Here is a 26,409-nt window from a genome sequence, read left to right as displayed (position 1 = left end):
GAACTGTGAGAAATAATTGTTTCTTGTTTACACCACCCAGTCTATGGTATTTTGTTATGGCAGCCCAAGATGACTAAGACAAAGGTAGTATTTTTTTTTTTTTTTTTGCGATACGCGGGCCTCTCACTGTTGTGGCCTCTCCCGTTGCGGAGCACAGGCTCCGGACGCGCAGGCTCAGTGGCCATGGCTCACGGGCCCAGCCGGGCCCAGCCGGGCCCAGCCGCTCCGCGGCATGTGGGATCTTCCCAGACCGAGGCACGAACCCGTGTCCCCTGCATCGGCAGGCGGACTCTCAACCACTGCACCACCAGGGAAGCCCCAAAGGTAGTATTTTTATAAGACTTTGAATTATAAAAAGGATCTGTGACCCCACAGTGATACTCAAAGGGAAAATCAGACAGGAAGAGAAAGGGGAAATTAAGAGAGGAATTGGGGAGGGGAAGTACTTTTTAAATTGACGAATGCTGGTTTATAGATGAAAAAAATGATCGATTAAACTTAAAAAACACTGTTTTGCCATCTCCAGTGTAGGAATGATTTAGGCAAAGATCATCAATAGACACTAAAATCATTGGATGAAAGCTTATTGAAAGGCAGGATATTTACGTGCCTCAAAGTATCGGCTCACAGATTGCTTACTAAACGGTAGAGGAAAGTCATCCTTACAATGTGCAGACCAGGCAGATACCACCTTAACCAGAAGTCTAATTTAGCACACCCATTATGGAACAGACTGATGTGTCATCGTCCTCCTGCAGTGACGCAGTGAAATACTGCTAAACATCGCTGTGCCAAAATGTTCATCTTGAACTTCACCATGAGGGAACAAGACATGTAGGGCTGGTACGGGCTCCTCAAAACTGTCAATTGAGTGGAAAGGCAAACAAAGGCAAGGAGGCTGCTCCAGATTATAAGAGGCTAAGGAGACATGGTAGCTAAATCCGATGCATGATCCTTTTTTTTTTTTTTTGCGGTACGCGGGCCTCTCACCGCAGTGGCCTCTCCCGTTGCAGAGCACAGGCTCCGGACGCGCAGGCTCAGCGGCCATGGCTCACGGGCCCAGCCACTCCGCGGCATGCGGGATCCTCCCGGACCGGGGCACGAACCCGTGTCCCCTGCATCGGCAGGCGGACTCTAAACCACTGCGCCACCAGGGAAGCCCGATGCATGATCTTTGTTGTGATCCAGGATTGAGGTGGGGAAAAACTCTACCGTCATAAAGGACATTTTTGAGCATGGACCGTATATTAGATGACATTACTGACTTAATGGTGAATTCTTAAGTGTGATGATGTGACTTTGCAGGAGAATGTCCTTGTTCTCCGGAGATACATGCTGGAAGTATTCCAAGGTGAAGGGTCATGATGCTGCAAACGTGATGAAACGTTAAAACTCATCTCCATTCCACCTGTTTAGTTAGTCCTTCTATTTCTAATATTATAGGTGAGAGAAAGCCTCACTACAGTTAAAGCAAGTCTCTCACACTTCTAGAAAAGCTGTCAATTGCCCTTTAAAAAGTTGCATGAGGACCTACAAAAATAAAACTGCTTGACTGTTATGGGCTGAACGGTGTCTCCCCACCTCCCTACCCCACCCCCCAAGATTCCAACGTCCAAGTCCTAACCCTCAGTACAGAGTGTGACTGTATTTGGAGACAGGGCCTTTAAAGAGGTGATTCAGGTGAAATGAGACCATTAGGGTGGCCTGAATCTAATGTGACTAGGTCCTCAGAAGAAGGGAAAATTGGGGCACAGACAGATATTTTGAAGACCAGGTGAAGACACAGGGGAAAGATGGCCAGCTACAAGCCAAGGAGAGAATCCTCCAAAGAAGCCAACGCTGTGGACGCCTTGATCTTCAACTTAGCCTCCAGAATCGTGAGAAAATCAACTTCTGTTGGTCAAACCACCCAATCGGTGCTTCTGATTATGGCAGCCTGAGCAAACTCATACACTGACTTGGTGCTTTTCTTGATTAATTTTCTCTTCTGCCAGGCACAGTTCCTGGCTCACATTGCCCAGATGCACTCTTCTCTCCAGCACTGCTCAGAGGTGGCACACAAGGTCCTTCGATCTGGCCCCCATTAATCACACAGGCCCCATCTCCCACCCCCATCCCCTCCCCAGGCTCCAGGACACCCTCCCATTCCTGGTTTCTCACTTCTGTGCCTTTCTTTGAAGAAACACACACACTGTTTGTTCCTCCTGACTCGAAGGTGTCTCTCCACAACCCTTACAAAGTTGACGGTTCCCTCCTCCCCAGTTCCTCAGCCCTTTATCAGCCCCTATTAAGCTCCTTCCCATGATGCATTAAAACTACTTGTTCACTCACAATTCTCACCCCAAGACTCTGGTTCCTCTAGAGCAGGAAATACGTGTTCTTTATCTTTGTAAAGCACAGCATTTAAGCACATGCTAGGCATTCGTATCTTCTGTGAATTAAGTTACCATGAAATACAAACAATCCTATACAGACAACTTCAGACTCTTTTGGCTTTTCACTTATTTGGCATGTTCAAGGGACCAGAGCATCATCACAGAAAGGACTCTGGAGATCAGCCCTGTCACCAAAGGCAGAGGAGTAATACTTAAATCCTCCCATCAGCCTGTACTTGGAGCCAGCCAGGTTTTCATTAGCGTTAACAGAAATGAATCTCAGAGAACTGAGATTAAGTGAAACGTAACTCAGTGTGAGCTTAAAACAACCTCTCTTTCTAGAATAAACTGCTGTAACCCTTCTGAAGTCCCCAGCAAACCACCTCTCCTGCCCAACTTGGCCCCAAAGCATCTATGGATAGCCACGGAGCATCCCCAGATGGCACTGCCATTCATGGCGAGGAAGAGATGGAAGAACCACCATTTACCAGGATGGCACTGGAGGGTCCAGCAAAGGACAGCACACAGACTGATGCACGTCTGCTGTTCAAAGCCCCTCTCGAGGTCCCTGCTTTCACCTCCACATCCAGATCTATCAAAGTCTTAGACCCACCCTTTTCTCAGGACTCAACTCCTTGCCTCCCACTTACTCCCCTCCTGGGGAACCCTTGGCGTTACATAGCCTTTTATAGGCTGATGCTTCTTTATCCTAAACAGACAATTTCCCGTTTGCTCCCTCGTCCTTGTCCCTACTGGAACCTGCTTTTCTGATAAAGACAACACAATGTCCCAATCCACCTTCAACCTCCTCACTTGTCTGCAATCCGAGCTGAACTTTGCACCATCTTACACAACTTCAATAAACATGATTACCCATAGGACCTCACATTGTTGCAAAAAACAAATAACTTCCCCCCTCCTCAAACCACTTGAAAGTAAGGTGCAGACCTGAGGTTCCATTACTCCTGTATACTCAAAGTATTTCCTATTTAACTGCAGGACGACCATTAAAATCAGGAACTCAACACTGGTACACTACCACAGACTTCATTCAAATTTCACCAAATATCCTAATAATGCAAAGGGATAGAACCCAGAGTCACATGCTGTATTTACTTGTCATGTTTCTTCATTCTTCCTCAATCTGGAACCGTTTCTCAGTCTTCCCTGACTTTTATAACCCTGACAGTTTGAAGATTACCATAAATTATTTTGTAAAATATCCCTAAATTTGAGTTTGTCTGATGTTTTCTCACGAAGAGATTCGTTTCCTTTTTTTTTTTTTTTTTTTTTTTTGGCAGGGGAGGGGGAGATATTACAGAAACAATGTTGTAATTTCCTCCTTCTATCTTAGCAAGTGATTGTGTTACAGTAACTTGATCCCTTGTGTCTCCCAGGTTTCTCCAAGGTAAAGTTACTCTTTAATCCCTCTCTTTTGTATTTAACAAATACTGGGTTGGCCAAAAAGTTCGTTCGGGTTTTTCTGTAACAGCGAACGAACTTTTTGGCCAACCGAATATTTTGTGGAGACAGCCTGAGGCTATGTAAATCTCCTTATCAAGCTTTCACCCACTAATTTTGGCACACTTTAACATTTCTTGCCTGAATTAACCATTACATGATGATTGCCAGTGATGATATTTAATTCTACCTTTTATTCTACATTTATTAGTGGACATTCTACTGAAGACAGAACGTCCTCTTTTCCTTATTTATTTTATTCATATTAGTATGGGTTCATTGATTTTATATTACTTAATGAATTATGATCCATTACCGCTATATTTATTTTGATGCTGAAAACAACCCAGGTTTGGCTGTTGGGAGCTTCATCAACCTGGCTGCTATGTCCTTTTGACATGCCCTCACCATTCTTTGAGAACTTCCTTACTTTGTGGCACAAAAAGGTGTTTCAGGCTCATCTTATAGTTCCCCTTCCCCAGGCCCAGAATCAGATTTCTCCAAGAAGCCCATTCCTTTTAGTTGCAGAATGGTATTTAGAAACCAAGATCTGGCTTATAGATGTGCTCATGGCCATTGGATATCGCTACTACCAGGCCCTGTAAGTGGACACAGCTAGGAAATATATGTAACCTCTGAGCTCCCCTGGAATGTCCAAAGTTTTGCTCCTATGAAGTAGAAAAGCCTCAACTTCAGTAAAATCTCCTAGAATCCTACAACTTGAACTGGTCTGTATTTTCTTCGTAAGCCACAACCCCAAGGAGCTAAGCCTACGAAGTGGGGTCCTGTCTCTCACAGCTCTCCCTCCTCTCCCTCCTCTCCCAAAGCCTCGCACTCTGGTCTGGAAGCTCCTAGTTCCATCTGATGAGTCATCCTTGGTCTCTCTCCTCGCCATATACTGTTTGCCTCTAACTTCTTGGCTTCATATGTGAACTTTCAGAGTTCCTGGGTCCCAGGCAGCCCAAGAGCCAGGCTTGCCCTAAACACAACTCCATTCCAGCTCCCAGAACCCAGGACCCCAGGGACCTGTTTGTTCCAGTGTAGAACACCCCCATTGAAAATCAGCACCAAAAAGTATTTAAATCCCTAATTGTAGTCCATCTTAGCCTACATTTATCTCTAATGGATTAAAAAATAGTTTCAGATTGTGAAGCAAAGTGATCTGTACCTTTTTGGGTTTGTGAGGATGATTATGTTTGTCCCAAGGTCAAAATATCTGTCCCAAGGTCAGATAGTCCTGCATTTCTAAGCTTTTCTTTCTCTACCTCTGACACCACAGTTTTCTAAAAGCACCATTGTTATTCCTCCCTCTACTGATCTGCACAACTTCCATCCCCAGAAGCACGTGTCCATCTAGGTAAACTTGACATGACATAAATCGTCTGGTCCTAATACCTACTGTAGGAGCCTGATACAGGGTAAAGAATACCCACAGAATACATGAAACAGCCATTCATAGGAAAGGCGATCAGAAGTCAGCCTCAGTCCATTTTAGATGCTGTCTTCTGCCTTTTAGAAACTCCTACAGGGTTCTATACATGATGGATATTCAATAACATTGTAGGGCTAACTAGCAGTGATTTCTAGTGGGTACCCATAAAAAGTCATTACAAAGTCCTATAATTTTGGACCTTTGGGCTTTCATTTTTCCAAGGTGGGAGAGGCGTGTAATAAATATCTCCATAACCACAATGGGATATGACAATAGCTATTAAGGCGCAAAGAACCAATATGCATGAAATAGTCCCTTATCCATTAATAATAGTTACAAAATGTCATATCCTATAGCTAGGCTATGCTGCAAATCTTATATTCTTTTTTTTGTTTTTTTTTTTTTTTTTTTTTTTTGCGGTACGCGGGCCTCTCACTGTTGTGGCCTCTCCCGTTGCAGAGCACAGGCTCCGGACGCGCAGGCTCAGCGGCCACGGCTCACGGGCCCAGCCGCTCCGCGGCATGTGGGATCTTCCCGGACCGGGGCACGAACCCGTGTCCCCTGCATCAGCAGGCGGACTCTCAACCACTGCGCCACCAGGGAAGCCCCCTTATATTCTTTATTTAAGCATAAATAAATAAATGAGCACGAGCCGGGTCTGACTTTTATTGGTGTAAAGTAGTGAGATCTTCGTAACCATCACTTGAAACATGAATCCATGAATTCTGAGTCAAGGCCATCCTTTTCTAGCCTAATGATTCTCAGCAATTCTGAGAAAAACAGAAAAGCAGATTCTGAGAAAGTGATAATGGGTGCAGACCCCTCCACCTCTGAGAGGGTAGAGATGCAGAAAAATACACATAAGCACACGAACAGAATTGTGCCTATAACTTCATGGAGTTTGATCACCAAAACCCCAGATGAAGAATGCCCTAGGCCATTACTTCTCAAACTTTAATGTCCCAATAAACCACCAATGAATCACCAATGCTGCTTTGAGTGGCAAAGTTCTAGAATAGAACTTAACACACTTTTTCTGTACCGGAAGAGATGGTAAACACTTTAGGTATTGTGGGTCTTACTGTATCTGTTACCACTACTCAACTCTGCCATCGGAACAGGAAGCAGCCATTTACAATATGCAAGTGGATGGATGTGCCTGTGTTCTAATAAAACTTTATTTACAGAGACAGGAGGCAGGCTGGATTTGGCCCAAGGACTACTCTGGAAGGTATCACTTCAAAGTCAGCACAAGAACGATAATAGCAAATCACAAAACTCAGCTCACTTCTGATATTTTTAAGGGCTCACATTTATTTTTACCACAAATTTTGTCATATTCACTCTGTTATTCACTTACCCAGCAATTCCCATTACTGCATTTTTTCCTACTGAACGATTTGTTATGAACAAGCCATTGTTCCATTTTTCAACCAACACAATGAAGATCAGAATAATTCCACGTTCTAAACATTTCCTGAAAGAGCTTTTGCAGCCTAGTTTTCTGACTCTCAGCAAAGTTTTATTAATTGACAGCTGATCACACACACGACGCAAAAGCAGAACCCAATCTTTCGTGTTCCGAGCCGCCTATGTCTCTTCTGGAGGCCGCTTTCACTTCTTTAACAAGCCTAGCAGCTGTCAGACTCAGGCCAAGAGTCACAAGGGCTTTGTTTCCCTACAGACTTATTTTCACAAAAATTAGGACCCACAGGAGGTTCTTCTCTGGCCCATCCTTCCTTCATGGTAAAAGGTCAAATGCTTGCCTACCGAGTGCCTTCCTGGGTCAGCAAGCGTCACCCAGTCACTTTCCGTTTCCTGACTCGGCCTGGCAGTACCCATCAACCACAGCCACCTGACTGCCCAGAATGGATGTGGTATAGATCGGTTTTCCTCCCTCCTGCATTTTAAAGCTCAGGCCTGGCCACGTGCCTGCCGACCTGCTCTGTGGGAAGGATGTTAGAATGGCCCATGTGGGCTTGTACCAGGGGAATGTGGGTAACCACTTCTGAGTGATTGGGAAAACTATTTTCTTTACAACTCATGCAGATACTCACAGAAAAACCAGCTCCAGCTAGAAATGATTTAAGTCCACGGTGTATTTCTAGCCATTTCCACTGGTTTCTCAGTCAAGCCTCACCAAACTGGATGTCAACTTTCTTCAGGATTGCAGCTATGGTATAAAACCCTATATGGTACTCTAGGTGTCTAAAAAGCACAGTGAAACTCTACAGAGCACAAATGTTATCATTTTGTATGAGAGTCAAAGTCAAATTCATGAGCAAACTTCTTTTATAAAATCCCAACTAATCGGAATTTAGTTATCAGTAACAGAACACTGGAAATCATAAAACTGATAACCTACTGCCATCCTTCACATGGCAAAGGGCATTCATCACCTCGATCTGGTGCAGTAAGCCACACTCGCTCTGGTGGGTTCCATGAACTTGTTTCGTTGTTCGTGTGTGAGAAGTATATTCGGGTCTGTAGTGTAGTCATGCATAGCACGTTTTACCTAGAAGGTAAGCTTCTTTTTCTAAGTACTAGCACGAATGATCCAACAAATTATTCATCTTACATCTATCCAGTAACTCTGAGGGTTATGAGAGAAGAAGAGTAATGAAAGCACGGGTCTGTAGGCCATATGTGCTTAAAACTTGTACCTCCAACGAGGGCAATAAGATGCAGTGAAACTTGATTTCTCAAGGGAACATGCAAAATGCATTTTATCCTAGTCCTTAAAGGCTCTGATGAACTTTAGATATTCACAATGGCCTTGCAAAAAGGCATTTATTCACCTACTCACCCTAGTGACAAACAATTTATGTAGGGCAAGTAAGAAAGTGCCTATTTCATTCATTTTATTCCCTCTGTTCCTCCCAGGGACCATAAGTGAATCTGAGGGTAGAAAAATGTCGGTAACACTATAGGATATTTATGCTAGGAGAGAAGCTGGGTTAAGACGATTTTCTTATTCATTTATAGACGTGACAGCTTTGGCTGTGCTCTAGAAGAAGGGAAAGGCTAGAGAGATAAGATAAAACTCGGTTAAACAATGACGATGGCTCAGAGTGCCAAGATCTGTTGCCAAGTTCGCACACCAGCCCCACATCAGTTAGGCATACAGTGCATGCCATTCAGGCCGCCACTCAAACTGACTGGGCCATGCAGAAGCTTTTGTGCTAGAAAACATCCACCTTTCATCTAATTAGGTGCTGAAATTGGACGTTTACAGTCACAAAAGTTTCTTCCCTTACAACCGATTTTGGGAGTTTTTCTATCATCTCATCTCACATTGGTAGATACATTCATTCGTACTTTCAGACGTTGCCCAGATTAGGTGACTATCCTCTAAAGCACTCTCCACTCTTCGAGAAACTGTCTTCCCATAACAGAGGTAGCTCGGCTGACACTCCTCCCAATTAAAACCATCTCCTAATAATCATTTGCATGTGGTGGACCTGACTGTAAGCCCGCTCAAAAATTTAGCCAACACACAATTTCATGAGTCTCAGTCCAGCCATGCTGGCTCTTGTCCTTGGCTTCTTCCTAACCTTTAAAAAAAAATCCTCAAAGATTATTTTGGAAAGTGGCTACAATATCATGAAATGAAAAAGTCAAAAGGAGGGTAGAGTCAAGATGGTGGACTAGGAGGACACGGAATTCAGGTGCCCGCACAACTAGGGCACCTACCAGGCACCAGTGGGGGAACACAGACACCTAAGGGGATGGGAGGAACCCACAGCGACCAGTTGTTTCAATTATACTTTTATTTTTCCTAATATATTTTTTATCTTTCTAATTTTATTTTGTTTTTTATTCTTTGATATTGTACTGCTTCCTTCCTTCTTTCTTTCTTTCCTTCCTCCTTTCCTTCTCTCTCTCTCTCTCTTTCTTTCTCTTTTTGCGGCATTACGCAGCTTGCGGGATATTGATTCCCAGGCCGGAGGTCGGGCCCAAGCACCTCACACCCCAGGGAATATTAATCAGAGTGAGGTCTCCCGGAGGTCCTCATCTCAGCACCAAGACCCAGCTCTATCCAACTGCCTGCAAACTCCAGTGCTGAACACCTCAGGCCAAACAACCAGTAAGACAGGAATACAGACCCACCCATCAAAAAAAAAGAAAGAAATGATAAAAAAAAAGGTTACAGACAAAGGAGCAAGGTAAAAACCTACAAGACCAAATAAACGAAGAAGAAATAGGCAACCTACCTGAAAAATAATACAGAGTAATGATAGCAAAGATGATCCAAAATCTCAGAAACAGAATGGAGAAAAGTACAAGAAACATTTAACAAAGATCTAGAAGAACTAAAGAGCAAACAAACAGTGATAAACAATACAATAAATGAAATTAAAAATACTCTAGAAGGAATCAATAGCAGAATAACTGAGGCAGAAGAATGGATAAGTGAGCTGGAATATAAAATGGTGAAAATAACTGTCAGAGAGCAAAATAAAGAAAAAAGAATGAAAAGAATTGAGGACAGTCTCCAAGACCACTGGGGTAACATTAAACACACCAACATTCGAATTACAGGGGTCCCAGAAGAAGAAAAGAAAAAGAAAGGGTCTGAGAAAATATTTGAGAGGTTATAGTCAAAAACTTCCCTAACATGGGAAAGGAAATAGTCAATCAAGTCCAGGAAGCACAGAGAGTACCACATAGGATTAACCCAAAGAGAAACATGCTGAGACACATATTAATCAAACTATCAAAAATTAAATACAAAGAAAAAATATTAAAAGCAGCAAGGAAAAAACAACAAATAACGTACAAGGGAATCCCCAGAAGGTTAACAGCTGATCTTTAAGCAGAAACTCTGCATGCCAGAAGGGAGTGGCAGGACATATTTAAAGTGATGAAGGGGGAAAAACCTACAACCAAGATTACTCTACCCAGCAAGGATTTCAACAAATTAAAACCTTTACAGACAAGCAAAAGTTAAGAGAATTCAGCACCACCAAACCAGCTTTACAACAAATGCTAAACGAACTTCTCTAGGCAGGAAACAATAGAGAAGGAAAAGACCTGTAAAACAAACCCAAAACAATTAAGAAAATGGTAATAGGAACAGACATATCGATAATTACCTTAAATGTAAATGGATTAAATGCTCTAACGAAAAGACATAGACTGGCTGAATGGATACAAAACAAAACCCGTATATATGCTGTCTACAAGAGACCCACTTCAGACCTAGGGACACATACAGGCTGAAAGTGAGGGAATGGAAAAAGATATTCCATGTAAATAGAAATCAAAAGATAGCTGGAGTAGCAATTCTCATATCAGACAAAATAGACTTTAAAATAAAGAGTATTACAAGAAACAAAGAAGGACATTACACAATGATCAAGGGATGAAGCCAAGAAGATATAACAATTGTAAACATTTATGCACCCAACATAGGAGCACCTCAATACATAAGGCAAATGCTGACAGCCATAAAAGGGGAAATCGACAGTAACACAATCATAGTAGGGGACTTTAACACCCCACTTTCACCAATGGACAGATCATCCAAAATGAAAATAAATACGGAAACACAAGTTTTAAATGATACATTAAACAAGATGGACTTAATTGCTATTTATAGGACATTCCATCCAAAAACAACAGAATACACTTTCTTCTCAAGTGCTCACGGAACATCCTCCAGTATAGATCATATCTTGGGTCACAAATCAAGCCATGGTAAATTTTAGAAAATTGAACTTGTATCGAGTATCTTTTCCGACCACAATGCTATGAGACTAGATATCAATTACAGAAAAAAAATGTAAAAAATAAAAACACATGGAGGCTAAAAAATACGCTACTAAATAACCAAGAGATCACTGAAGAAATCAAAGAGGAAATCAAAACATACCTAGAAACTAATGACAATGAAAACACAACAACCCAAAACCTATGGGATGCAGCAAAAGCAGTCCTAAGAGGGAAGTTTACAGCAATACAATCCTACCTCAAGAAACAAGAAACATCTCAAATAAACAACCTAACCTCACACCTAAAGCAATTAGAGACAGAAAAACAAAAAAAACCCCAAAGTTATCAGAAGGAAAGAAATCATAAAGATCAGAGCAGAAATAAATACAAAAGAAATGAAGGAAACAATAGCAAAGATCAATAAAACTAAAAGTTGGTTCTTTGAGAAGATAAACAAAATTGATAAACCATTAGCCAGACTCATCAAGAAAAAAAGGGAGAAGATTCAAATCAACAGATTTAGAAATGCAAAGGAGAAGTAACAACTGACTCTGCAGGAATACAAAGGATCATGAGAGATTACTACAAGCAACTATATGCCAATAAAATGGAAAACCTGGAAGAAATGGACAAATGCTTAGAAAAGCACAACCTTCCAAAACTGAACCAGGAAGAAATAGAAAACATAATCACACCAATCACAAGCACTGAAATTGAAACTGTGATTAAAAATCTTCCAACAAAAAAGTCCAGGACCAAATGGCTTCACAGGCAAATTCTAACATTCAGAGAAGAGCTAACACCTATCCTTCTCAAACTCTTCCAAAATATACTAGAGGGAGGAGCACTCCCAAACTCATTCTCCGAGGCCACCATCACCCTGATACCAAAACCAGACAAAGATGTCACAAAAAAAGAAAACTATAGGCCAATATCTGATGAACATGGATGTAAAAATTCTCAACAAAATACTAGCAAACAGAATCCAACAGCACATTAAAAGGATCATACAACATGATCAAGTAGGGTTTATCCCAGAAGTGCAAGGATTCTTCAATATACACAAATCAATCAATGTGATTCACCATATTAACAAATTGAAGGAGGAAAACCATATGATCATTTTGATAGATGCAGGAAAACCTTTTGACAAAATTCAACACCCATTTATGATAAAAACTCTCCAGAAAGTAGGCAGAGAGGAAACCTACCTCAACATAATAAAGGCCATATATGAGAAACCCACAGCCAACATCGTTCTCAATGGTGGAAAACTGAAACCATTTCCTCTAAGATCAGGAACAAGACAAGGTTGCCAACTCTCACCAATATTATTCAACATAGTTTTGGAAGTTTCAGGCACAGCAATCAGAGAAGAAAAAGAAATAAAAGAAATCCAAATCAGAAAAGAAGTAAGACTGTCACTGTTTGCAGATGACATGATAGCATACATAGAGAATCCTAAAGATGCTACCAGACAACTACTATAGCTAATCAATGAATTTGGTAGAGTAGCAGGATACAAAGTTAATGCACAGAAATCTCTTGCATTCCTATACGCTAATGATGAAAAATCTGAAAATGAATTTAAGGAAACACTCCCATTTACCACTGCAACAAAAAGAGTAAACTACCTAGGAATAAAACTACCTAAGGAGACAAAAGACCTACATGCAGAAAACTCTAAGACACTGATAAAAGAAATTAAAGATGATACAAACAGATAGAGAGATATACTATGTTCTTGGATTGGAAGAAGCAATATTGTGAGAATCACTATACTACCCAAAGCAATCTACAGATTCAATGCAATCCCTATCAAACTACCAGTGGCATTTTTCACAGAACTAGAACAAAAAATTGCACAATTTGTATGGAAACACAAAAAACCCTGAATAGCCAAAGCAATTCTGAGAAAAAATGGAGCTGGAGGAATCAGGCTCCCAGACTTCAGACTATACTACAAAGCTACGGTAATCAAGACAGTATGGTACTGGCACAAAACAGAAATATAGATCAATGAAACAGGATAGAAAGCCCAGAGATAAACCCACGCACATATGGTCACCTTATCTTTGATAAAGGAGGCAAGAGTATACAATGGAGACAAGACAATAAGTAGTGCTGGGAAAACTGGACAGGTACATGTAAAAGAATGAAGTTAGAACACTTCCTAACACCATACACAAAAATAAACTCAAAATGGATTAAAGACCTAAGTGTAAGGCCAGACACTATCAAACTCTTAGAGGAAAACATAGGCAGAACACTCTATGACATAAATCATAGCAAGATCGTTTTTGACCCACTTCCTAGAGAAATGGAAATAAAAACAAAAATAAACAAATGGGACCTAATGAAACTTCAAAGCTTTTGCACAGCAAAGGAAAGCATAAGGAAGACGAAAAGACAACCCTCAGAATGGGAGAAAATAATTGCAAATGAAGCAACTGACAAAGGATTAATCTCCAAAACATACAAGCAGCTCATGCAGCTCAATATGAAAAAAACAAACAACCCAATCCAAAAATGGGCAGAAGACCTAAATAGACATTTCTCCAAAGAAGATATACAGATTGCCAACAAACACACGAAAGGATGCTCCACATCACTAATCATTAGAGAAATGCAAATCAAAACTACAGTGAGGTATCACCTCACACCAGTTAGAAGGGTTATCATCAAAAAAATCTACAAACAATGCTGGAGAGGGTGTGGAGAAAAGGGAACCCTCTTGCACTGCTAGTGGGACTGTAAATTGATACAGCCACTATGGAGAACAGTATGGAGGTTCCTTAAAAAACTAAAAATAGAAGTACCATACAACCCGGCAATCCCACTACTGGGCATATACCCTGAGAAAACCATAATTCAAAAAGTCATGTACCACAATGTTCACTGCAGTACTATTTACAATAGCCAGGACACGGAAGCAACCTAAGTGTCCATCAACAGATGAATGGATAAAGAAGATGTGGCACATATATATATACAGTGGAATATTATTCAGCCATAAAAAGAAATGAAATTGAGTTATCTGTAGTGAGGTGGATGGACCTAGAGTATGTCACACAGAGTGAAGTAAGTCAGAAAGAGAAAAACAAGTATCATATGCTAACACATATATATGAAATCTAAAAAACAAAAAGGTTCTGATGAACCTAGGGGCAGGACAGGAATAAAGACACAGATGTAGAGAATGGACTTGAGGACACAGGGAGGGGGAAGGGTAAGCTGCAACGAAGTGCGAGTGGCACGGACATATATACACTACCAAATGTAAAACAGCTAGCTAGTGGGAAGCAGGTGCATAGCACAGGGAGATCAGCTCGGTGCTTTGTGACCACCTAGAGGGGTGGGATAGGGAGGGTGGGAGGGAGACGCAAGAGGGACAGACATGGAAATATATGTATGCATATAGCTGATTCACTTTGTTGTACAGCAGAAACTAACACAACACTGTAAAGCAATTACACTCCAATAAAGATGTTAAAAAAAAAGACAAAAGTACAAGAGTCAGTTAGTCCCAAAGAGTGGACCACTTCTCTCTATTGCAGGCCCCCTTCTCCCCCTCTACCCACTGCATGTGTGCAATCTCATCTAATCCAATCTCGGCCTGACCTCAAGCCTTGGTTGCTGCTGTTTCTGCTGCAAAGAGCCTTTTTTCTATCTCCTTGGCTGGACAACCCTTAGGCTTAGCGTTTGAGGTGGGGTGAAAGGTGGTCCCAAAACACAGATGCACACACGCAGGGCACGGCTCCTTCCTTTGCCCCCCACACTTCTCCCATGTAATTCCTTACGTAACGTTGGCTGGAGTGGAAGCCCCCTGAGGTCTTGCCACCTCCCGCCAACACTGAGCACACAGCAGGTATGCACCATACGTCCCGGTAAACTTGTAGAAACATATATGAAAGAAGCATGAGGCACAGAAATATTACTACTGCTCACTTCTTCATCAGTAGGAAGCCAGACAAAACAGTGAATGAACTGATGTCCAGAAGCACTAAACTGCCAGAAGAGAGAACTCTGCTCGGACAGAGTTGAAGCCCCGGGACCTTGGAAATTCACTAATTGGAACTGGAAACTCAACTCTTGTGACCAATTAGCTTCAGGCCTTCTGCACATCATTTACCCTCACTGATTTCAGCTTCCTCATCTGTTAAGGAGGAATAGCCAGACCTATCTCCAAATACTGTTTTGAGGATTAAATGGGTTAGGAAGGTACCCAATGGCCAGCATATAATAGGTGCTCAAGAAACACTGGTATTCTTTCCCAACTCATAGTCTAACTTCAATTTGGGAGCAACAGTGACACTGCCAACAAGAAAACAGAACTTTCGGAAATAAAGACGTGGAGAGAAAAGCACAAGGAAAAGATACCAGAATGACACTGAAAAGCAAAAACATACCTAAAAGGCAGCAAAGCTTTAACACACCAGCAAATTGGGGCTTTGGTAAATGTGCGCTTTCAATCTGCATGAGGTCTGCTTCTGTGGCTGGCTTGAAACCCTCACTGCCTGATGCCATAACACGCAGCCCTGCTCTAAAAAGGTTTGGTGTTGTTATAGCCAGGCTGGTAAAACAGTGCCCAAAGTCTCTTGGCTCAGAATAAATCCCCACAAGTGTCCTGAATCTGTTAAGTATGCAAAGACGGTTTTGCATCAATGGAAAATATAGGCATTGCATATTCTGCCTTCAGGCTTACTCTGAAAATCACTACAGCCACGGTTGTAAATATTTCTTTTTCCTAAAACTCACCTCAGAGAAAGCCAGCCACCAAGGGTGATATAATTTGAAAGTAAAAACTACCATTCAAACATTGACAACAGTCACACATCTGAGATCACTCATAGACTTCTCGCAGTTAACAGGTCCAGAATGGAATTCTTGGTCCCCTCCCCCAACCACCCCCAAACCTGCCGTCCCCAAAGTCCTCCCCATCTCAGCTACTGGCAACTGCATCCTTCCAGCAGCTCAAGCCAAAACCTTCAGCAGCCTCTGGGTCACCTCTCTCTGTCACACCTCATATTCCATCTACCCCATCAGCTTCACCTTTTAAAAAAATTTAGTGCCAGGCACCCTGGCACTATCTCGGTCTGGTTCCCTGTCCCCTTCTTATGCCCCTACCGTCGACTCTCGGTACTGCACCCAGAGTGATGGAGTGACAACACAAGTCAGAGCAGGCTACGATAATCACCTTCTGTAAGCCCTACAAGAGCCACTTGTGTCACAAGAAGTAAAACCAAAGTTCTGGGCTTCCCTGGTGGCGCAGTGGTTGAGAGTCCGCCTGCCGATGCAGGGGACACGGGTTCGTGCCCCAGTCTGGGAAGATCCCACATGCCGCGGAGCGGCTGGGCCCGTGAGCCATGGCCTCTGAGCCTGCGCGTCCGGAGCCTGTGCTCTGCCACGGGAGAGGCCACAGCAGTGAGGGGCCCGCGTACCACAAAAAAAAAACAAAAAAAACACCCCAAAGTTCTTGCAATGGCCTACAGAGCCCCGCACCATCCGACCCCATTGCATACCAGGGCCCCCTCCCCCTGCCCACCCCTGCTGCCTCTGCTCCAGGCCGGATCTTCCCTCTCCCTGGAATCTCTTCTCTCAGATATGGATGTCTTTCCTCCTCGCCTCCTTCAAGCCTGTGCTCAAATGTCAGCTGCATTTTCCTAAGGAGTATTTGAAGAGAGTTAAGGAAGGGACTGTCTGCGGGGCTGTGCAGGGTTGAGAGTCCTATCGAGACTACCAGGGATTAGCAACAGTGGAAGATCCCACCACCTCCAGGGCTGAAGGGCAAAAGAAGGGTGCTGTCACCAGAATCAGTAAAAGTAGTCATGTAGTCTACCAGGAGGAGCTGAGAGAGAAGTAGGGAAATGGGGCCCAGGGAAGGAGGGAACAGGGATGTGTTTTGACTTCTCTTGTCCTTCCATCTCCTGCCAGTGGCACAACCCAACCTGAAGCCAGAGGGCAAGGAAGCCAGGGTGATGGAGCCCAAGAAGGTCTGGGAAGATGGGAGAATGATCTGGAGGGATGAATGGAGAATGTCCAGCACACCCTTGTTAGCCGATGGAGATCCTAGAGTCCAGTCCAGGGAAGAGCCTGCAAGGGGAGCCTGGAGGTGGCCATGAGCTTTCCTTACCTCCCCTCACTGTGAGCTGCTGATCTACTAGGACTTGGAAGCCAAGTCTTTGGAGGGGAGTCCTGCCCAGGGAGGGTCAATAGCTCATAACCTAAGCACTAAGTCCCTTGTCCAAAGTTGGTGGTCTCTAGTGCCCAACACACAAAAACTGAGATGCAACTGCTATGTGGTATAGCAGAGTTTCCATTCCTGCTACCGTGAAGTTGACCCTGAAGAATTCCCCTAGTCCCATGATTACAGTTTTGAGAGCCCTGCTCTCTCTTCCAAAATTATTTCAAATGCAGACTAAGTGACCAATCACTGAGCAATTATAGCAAATACCCACAAAGTTCCAGGTACCATTAGCACTCACTCCTCCCAACAGCCACACACAAAGGAAGGATTCGTTGCTGGGTTTAAGAAGTAGCTGCCCAAAGCGACCTCTGAGTAGACTCCAAAGCCTGTGCAGTGTTCTAAAATAGGAAAAGAAAAGAAGTTTTAGAATTGAATCCAAATTGAAAATTCTTAAACCTCTGATTTCAGATGATCCAAAACATAATGGATCTCTCTGTCATCCATGCAACTGAACTGCTGTAGGTTATGCAATTGTGTAAACTGACTCTCCATCGAATGAGGTGGAGAGGACCCAGCTTCTGGATTAAGTTCTATCAATGATTTACTTTATGACCTTAGGCAATCCGCAGTTTCTCAGCAGCTCAGTGTCCCTAACTCCAAGATAAATAGGATGCTTCCTCATCCAAACCTGCCAGGGACCTATTGGGGTGAATTAGCTAATATATCCTTCCTGTCTCCTTCAGAGGTTCTTCTCACCCAACCTCCTAACTGGATTTTGCCCAAGGAGATAATAAAGTAGTGTGGAAAGCACGTCTGAGTCAGACTCATTTGGAAGTAAACTGGTAGACCTTTCACTGATGGGACATTTGAACTTGGACAATGTATCCAACCCTGTGGTGCCTCAGTGCCCCTCCTCTGTAAAAAGTGAAAGCCAAGAAAGGACGACCTCATACAACTGCTGGGTGATAAAATGAGAGCATGCGTGCAAAGCCCTCACGACATAGTCTGGCATAGAATAACCACCCGAAAGCAAAATGCAATCATCGCAAACATTACCATCATTATCATTCTCATTACCACTTTTCATAGGCAATTCTAAGTGGGATTGGTGAAAGCACAAAATTTCTTTGAGCACTCTCTAGAATTTTTCTATGTCCTTAAAATAATTCTCTTTTTTTGTCTGTTAAAGTAGAGCTGAAAATAACACAAACGGTTATTATGATCACCACCAAACTTGATTAATAGCTCTAATCACTAACGAAACCTAAGTGGCTGAAAAGCAGGGTCGAGCTACATAGACTTGATTAGAGCACAAGAAATTCATCCTAAGAGAAATCTTGGGAAAAGAGGAGTTCATTTTGGAAAATTTTCTATGAAAAAGGTATACATTCACGACAGTAAGGGAAACCTGTTTCTGAATGGTACCCAAAAACTAAGTTAAAAAATAAACAATTTCATGAACCATAAAATACCCAAATGCTTCTTTGAGCTCAGGGATCTGGCGAAAGCTTCCTAAAGCTCCTACCTGGCATCCACACTGTAAGTACCCCACCCCTCAGCTGTGAAATCTCCTGGTGCTCAGGGAGCTCCATCTGGACAGGGACCATGGACCCTCAAGAGCTGGTACAGCACCCGGCAAACGGAACGCCCAATCACCATGTCCGCTCTGACACACGACTGACCATACGGCCAATCGGATCAGAGAACCATGCCTTCTCCCCAGGGGACCACTTGGAGCATCATTCCAACGACCTTCCTCTGCCCTGGTCCCTAGGTCCATCAACTGATTCCCGTAATTACAAGAAACATCTTAGGAACTTACTCTGGTTGGTGCAGAAAAACCATCTGAAGTCTTACGTTTCAGATCTATCAGGAACAAACAGGTTTTACTCACCCAATCCTACCCTATCACCACTTTGTACCAACATTTTTTGTGTGTGTGTGGTACGCGGGCCTCTCCCTGTTGTGGCCTCTCCCGCTGCGGAGCACAGGCTCCGGACGCGCAGGCCCAGCGGCCATGGCTCACGGGCCCAGCCGCTCCGCGGCATGTGGGATCCTCCCGGACCGGGGCACGAACGCGTGTCCCCTGCATCGGCAGGCGGACTCTCAACCACTGCGCCACCAGGGAAGCCCTGTACCAACATTTTAAATCAAACTTTCAAACCATTAAAGCTCTGGACAAGAGTGTCTACTTTGCATAAACATTGTATCCATGGTATAGTTCCTAAAAGTATTAGGTGTCCAATAAATATTTACTGAAGGGACAGGAGGAAGGAAAAGAGGAGAAAACACTAACCCATGCTCCTGAGCTGCCCCAAATACAAGGGTAAGGATGTAGGCCATGGTGACACACCCAGGATGGGTGCCAGGTTTTCTCCATGCCTTATCCAAGCCTTACGGCAGCCTTCTCAGGTATCTTATTTGCCCATTTTACAGATGCGAAAACTGAGGTACAGAGAGGTTAAATCACTTCCTGAGTATCCCCCAGACAGTAAGTTTCAGAGCCAAGATCTAAACTGAGACAATGTAATACAGAGGTACACTGAAGTACCACCCTACTGTCTGGACACCCAAATTCACCTAGGGCAGCATTAAGCAGTCAAGCATTAGTGTTTCCACTTAGATGAGAAAATTAAACCCAGCTGGTTAAATGACCAGTAAGAAATCACATGACTTTCACAGGTACTAGAGCCAGTACTTCTACTTGGTCACTCAGGACCCTAGAAAATAAGGACCCCATCCGTTCTTATCATGAATAGAATGAACTTATGCTACAGGCTTTCTATCATCTTTATAAATTCATGGCAGACTGCACACTCAAAATACAATAGCAACAAGGTATAGCACCTTGTGATTTGTAAAAATAATTTTATCTGTAATACCCTCCCTGTGACATACATAAGGCAGATAATGTCACCAGCCGACAAGGCCAGGGTGCCCTCAGTGACAGGGGGCCCAGAGACGCCTGGAAGCACACGACAGCTCACGGCAGCCAGGAACACAGGGAGACAGCAATGGCAACTTTCAACTCTCTCACAGCTTCTGACTCCATGGCTCCAAAGGAAGAAATTTCAAAATGATTATTTCCTCCTTCAGACGGGAGGCATAGGACATACAGTCCAAGTAAAACAGTATTTATCAGTTTTCAAGGGCTCGACCATTTGAGGAGAAAGCCTCAACGTCTTCCTTTTCTCCCCCCAACCGTTGCTTTTAAAAACGCTTGGGCGAGATGAGGAGAAAAGTACTTGCTGATATTGTGTTTGCCATCAGTGCACACCAATCTGTTTGCTGAACCTCTCAGGAGTGTTGGCTAATACTTTTGTATTTCCTACTGGAAACACATCACAGCTCATAAACTGATATGTTAATATCATTGAAAGATACAACAGCGAGTCCTCGGCACAGCATTTTCCACCAAACTCAAAAGAACATCTAGCTACATCAGGCTTCAAAGAGAAATGATTTAAAATCTTGCTTAGCAAACACAGCACCTCTGCAGTGGAGCTCAGCCTGGGCTGCCTGCTGCAATCACCTGCAGAGCCTTAAAAATCACCCACGTTCGGGTTCTACCTGCAGAGGTTCTAATTTAATCGTCCTGGGGTGTGGCCTAGACATTGGACTTTTCAAAGCTTTCCCAGTGACTCTAATAAACATTCAAGGTTGAGACGCACAGGTGCAGAAAGCGAGGCGCATACCCAGAAGCTCACCTGAAAAGCGACTCACGGGTGTTAATGACCATGAACAATTTCACAATTAAGAATTATCTGATAACACGGATTTAATTTTTCAGACACAGTTTGTTCACTGCATAACTGAGAAGTCTTGATTCTTGTTCTCTGGGTCTTCCTGACCTACCTTAACCAACTTAACCTGGAAATCCAGATGAATATAAAAATTCACTTAAAAAGTACTAACGTCTATGTAGCACTTTGAGATTTGCAAATATAGAAATACAAAGTCACATTTAACCATTACAAGAACTATGCGGTACGTAAGGTAAGTGTATTCGTTTCCTGTTGCTGCTGTGTGTTACAAATTATCCTAAGTTTAGTGGCTTAAACAATATGAGTTATTTTTATAGTTCTTGAGGCCAGATATCCAAAACCAGTCTCCCTTGGCTGAAGTAGGGTTATGGGCATGGCTGGCTCCTTCTGGAGGCTCTCAGGGGAGAATCTGTGTCCTTGCCCTTTTCAGCTTCTAGAGACCACCTGCATTCCTAGGCTCAGGGCCCCTTTTCCTCGTATCTTCTGTCTCCCTCTTATAAGGAAGAACCCTTGTGATTACACTGGATCCACTCGGATAATCCAGGATAATCTTTCCATTTCCAGATCCTTAATCACCTCTGCAGAGTCCGTTTTGCCACATAAGGTAACATTCAACAGTTCTAGGGATTAGAACAAGGACATCTTTGGGGACCAATATTCAGCCTGTCACAGAGTAAGGCAAACGTGACCAGCATCACCACTATGCCTATTCCCTCTGCCCACCACCGTCACTTTTCAACTGAAACTGAGGCTCAAGGCTGCATGACTTAAACCAGGTTCCACATGTGGGACGGGGCTGAATTTAAACCCGATCTCATAACTCCAAGTTCCACTCCTTTCGGCTGCTCCTGTCGCCTCCCCAGATATGGCAATGCCTGCAATATTATTTTCTTTTCCAGGCTCTCACCATACTATTAACAAGAAGTATTTCAACTCTGTCCCAATCATTATCTCTGTTCCTCAGCCAACAGATGCCAAGTGGAAACTTCCAGTTCTATTACCCCTGCTGGTAACCCTGTCTCACGTCAGCCCCCTTCCCTATGGTCCAGTAGAAGCAGCAAGGCACTGAGGCAGCAATTCATTTTACAGACTATGATGTCACAACTACCTGAGAGATTAGTGTCACAAGAAAGTATATGGGCGAGGGGGTATGGAAATGACAGCTCTCAGTTTTTTGGTTTTTTTTTTTTTGCGGTACGCGGGCCTCTCACTGTTGTGGCCTCTCCCATTGCGGAGCACAGGATCCGGACGCGCAGGCCCAGCAGCCAGGGCTCACGGGCCCAGCCGCTCCGCGGCATGTGGGATCTTCCTGGACCGGGGCACGAACCCGCGTCCCCTGCATCGGCAGGCGGACTCTCAACCACTGCGCCACCAGGGAAGCCCAGCTCTCAGTTTTAAAAGAGCAAAACGATCTTAACTTGCTAAGACCTACACATACCAGTAACTGTCTCAAGAAAAATTTATAATAGGTGACATCCCCATTCTCCATGTTTGAAACAATCTATTTAGAATACATAGGAAACCGTCCTCTCAGTGATTTTCCATGGTTCCTTTCTCTCTTGCTCTCAAGTGAGGGAACTAGAGAGGGCTGACAGGGTGCCATTTAGAGCCTTAGTCTGTGGTCCCCTGGCGTGTGGTGTGTCGCAGCTGGGTAATCAGAAAGGAGTGGGCGAGGCTTCCTACACGAAGGACATTCTAATACGATGGTCACACTTCCCTTGATGCCTGGGATGTGCCATCCCCTCCTCTCACTTGAACGTCGTGGAGAAGAAAAGAACCCAGTGTTGAGTCATAGGCACTTTAACAATGGGAGAAAATAAACAAGCCAAGCAGGTAGCACTGCCAAGCTTATACCCTGCCTGTGTCTGTGTGCAACCTGAAGTGAAAATGGTAGTGAAGAAAAAAAAAAAAATCAGTGCCGCATCAGAATGCAACTGGTATAGTATCAGCAAGTTACATGGTTTTCCTGGGCTAAGATAAGTCATTGTCTCAGTCCCCAAAACTATAAAGTAACAGTGAATAGGGCTTGTAAAGTCATGCGGAAGAATTCAAGCAACCGGAATATTATATTTTAAATAAGCTAACGTGGTGGGGAGAAAGGGGGGGCGGTGCTGGAATACCTTTTGTGGCTTGTGTTCATGCCAAATCCATGCTCTGAAGCTATAACCCTACACACTTACAACCAATATTTGGAATGATTCTAAGGACAGCAAGATTCCCAGACATCTAAGAGTCAGTTTGGAAAATGACTATTTTCCTATTTCGGAAAAATGAACCAATAAACTTTGTTAAGTTTTTCAAAAAGGGTAGCATCATAAGGGAATTCTGGTTTACCAGGAGTTAACAATAAACATGTTAATAAAATTAGGATGTTCTAATCCATGTGATAACATTATTTTGGTGATATCACAGCCTCCAGATAACCTGGCTAAATTAAAAGAGGGTACACCTGCTAAGGACGCCTTACTCCATACTTTATAGGACCACGCAATGCTTCCAGATAGTTAAAGAGCCCTGGGTCCTTGTCCTGACTCCGCCACTAACTTGCTGTATAACCTGGACCCGTCACTCAATTTCTCTGGGTCTCAGGGTTCTCATCTGTAAGGTGAGAGGGCTGGTCATGATGACTTCCAAGGGCTCCTCCAATTGCAACTCTAAAAGCTTGCAAAGACTCATTAACAAAATTTACTGACTCATCTGACATTAGATTCCGATTGAGCTGGTGAGTAAAAGGAAGATAACGAAGCTGATGTTTGAGACTGCTAACAACTAAAAGCTGGAAAGCACATGGAAGCTGGTGAGCAACATGGTGAGATACACATCGGGTTCCTCGCCTGGGAAAGCTACAAAGCCTGGGGGTCCCAAGAGTTTATTGCAAAACCCTCTGAAGGTGCTTTACTTATCTGCAGGAGGGTCCTCTTCATTCATGCTGCCTCCTGTTCAGCAGCCTCTCAAGTACCGGCTCAGAAGGGATGGGTGAGGTGGGGTGTTACCCTTGGGACTCAGATCCCACACAAATATCATGGCTCGGGATCTTCTGGCCACTGAACATAGCTTTCAAGGTCACTCTGATCCAGGGATTCATTGCCGCCGGAAACTGAGCGTCTGGGGATTTGCTACACCTCCCCCCTCCGGCCCTTACTAGCAGGGAAAGGGGGGCAAACTCTGTCCTCTTGAGGGCCCGCAAAATTAGCCACAGAAAATGAAAAGTAGATTCAAAGAGCTGTTGAGCTCTCTCAGGATTTAGTTCCCTCAACAGCTCTCTCTACAGAACAAATATGCTTAAGTGGGAAAGCCCAGGGAAAAAAAAAGTGACAGGAAAATTGAGGACTCACTATAAAACTCATCTTTAAACAGCCATAATTATCACAATAGTGTCACCTAAACATTATTTACAAACATCCTGCAGCACAATTCCCCCTCTTTGAACAGCCCTCATCTAGATATAGTGCTATTACTCAGGATAGCATTTGAAATTATTTAAGCAGTAAAACAAGGAAAAACCAGCATTTTTCAATCAAAACTCTGGAGTGAATATAATTAAAATCGATGCAGGGAAACAGGCGTAAAAGAGAGAATCTGACTTTTTACCTTTACGCTGCTAACTCCTACTTACCAGTTGTATAATTAAGTCAGTTTTCAAACACTGTTTTGTGCATTACTCGTTGGATAACCCCCAACACTGTAAGAGGAAGAGAGAGTAGAAATTCTTCTATTTTGCTGATGAGAAAACTGAGACTTAAGGATATTAAATGGTAAGCCCAAAGCTGAGTCACAATCAAAACCCAAATCACCAAATTTCTTATTTCAAAGTCTCCTCCAGGACACCACACACTGTGTCCCTGTGATTTCATCTGCATGGCAAAACCAACATAATTTTTATATCAAACACTGTCATATATTTTGCCTGGGCCTTGCTTCTGAACTTTCAGGCCCTCAGAATACTCTAGTTTGAATCTTGGCAAAATGAAGCAAATTTCCAACTGCCAACATAAACGGAGTTTTCTTTACGAGCAGCTGCAGGTAAGAACACGCCCCTTGCAGTCTGACGTTATTACCGTAGTTCACCTCCTAACCCACTGTTACTTCTTTTAAATGACTAGGCCTATGGTTCATGGCCGTATTCTGATCACACAAGGGCACAAAAGTAGCAAATAATCCCACAGTCCACTTCCAGGCCCCAGCCAGCAATCAGAAATGTGACTGTGGGTCTTTGTTCATTTTATTTTTGGATGATACCATACGGCAAAACACCTCTCAGCCTCATCCCTGTTAATCAATAGTCATTTAAAGTAAATTTGTCATGGAAGCGTTTAAACATCTACATTCAATAGTGTCTGCCAAAATAATGCATTTGCCCCGTGATTATAAATGACCGAATAACTAAGACAACACAGCAGCAGCAAAAACAGCTCTAGTCTGTGCTGAGGTGCTGGGTATGAGCTTAGCTTCATTTCTGGGATCCTCACTGTTACTAAATCCACGGAAATAAATGAAGCGGGGCTGAGACCCAGAGCAGGGCTGGGTAGGGGGATGCTCTGTCCCAGACATGGTCTGTCCCAACCCTCTCTTCTCATAGCTGGAATCCCCTCCATCCACCCATCCACCCCAGTTTCTACGGCCAGCCCTAACCTTAGTGGAGATGTCTGAGTAATTCTGGTACAACCCTCTGGGACCCCACCCAAGTCCCTCGACTGCTGGCTCGGCCATGACTTCCTGCCCAGGCTCCTCTACCTATACTTAAGAGTCCTTTCCTGATTCCTTAGCCCTCCGGGTCTGAAGCTCCCTGGACTCCTGGCCGCCCTTCCATCCCTCAAGCCACCTGGACCTGCTGTCCCTACAAGCATGTACCCCAGGACTGGGAGCCTGTCCTGAGATACTGCCACTTCTGGAAATAGTCTTCAGTTCTGTCTCCTTCAACCTCCTACTGCAACCCACCACCCTGAGGGGACCCCCTCCCTTCCCCAGCCCTCCTGCAGCTCCTCCGTTTTATCTGGAAGTGGACTCCACCCATGGCCCCCACCAGACAAGTCTACAGCTCTCCTCCCGGACCTGGCCAGACCCCAAGAACAAGACCGGCAGCTCCTCAATCAACCCTCTGCATTTCAGACTTTGCTCTTACTTAAATGGCTCTGTCCGAGCCTAACATCTATTTATTCATGGAGACAGAGCTCGAGAGAGGCTGTCCTCATCATCACCCTTCACTAGTTACTTGAGATCTGCCAGTGGCTTGCACATAGCCACCTATTAATTGCCTTGCAGACATCATGATGCAGCAAATTTCACTATTTTCACACAGAGGTGAGAAACCTGAGATCCCATTTTAATAAGAAATGTGCTTAAATTCAGTTGGCAAGAGTGGGGCAAAACCAGGACTAAATGCAGCCTGACCTGGCTTCCTTCTTACTGTATGAGTCCTAATTGGGGAAGCCCTATGTTTCTCAGGCACCAGGTTATGTCAATTACCAGGTGCAG

General features: G+C 43.7%; 1 protein-coding gene across 3 annotated transcripts in view; it reads right to left on the bottom strand.

The window, feature by feature from the left end:
• Positions 1 to 26,409, bottom strand: part of RNF152 (ring finger protein 152) — a 75,699-nt gene that overhangs the window by 22,682 nt on the left and 26,608 nt on the right. Inside the window, exon 2 of one of the 3 annotated variants that reach the window (XM_060121444.1) lies at positions 17,456 to 17,568. The exons of the other annotated variants lie outside the window; for them this stretch is intronic. The gene's annotated coding sequence lies outside the window, so the exon portion shown is untranslated. The remainder of the gene's footprint in view (positions 1 to 17,455; positions 17,569 to 26,409) is intronic. 3 annotated transcript variants of the gene reach the window in all.

This window comes from Lagenorhynchus albirostris, chromosome 14 (assembly GCF_949774975.1).
Source record: "Lagenorhynchus albirostris chromosome 14, mLagAlb1.1, whole genome shotgun sequence".
Classification (NCBI taxonomy): Eukaryota; Metazoa; Chordata; class Mammalia; order Artiodactyla; family Delphinidae; genus Lagenorhynchus; species Lagenorhynchus albirostris.
The sequence above is the reverse complement of the archived record's forward strand: the minus strand, read 5'-3'. Positions and strand labels throughout refer to the sequence as shown.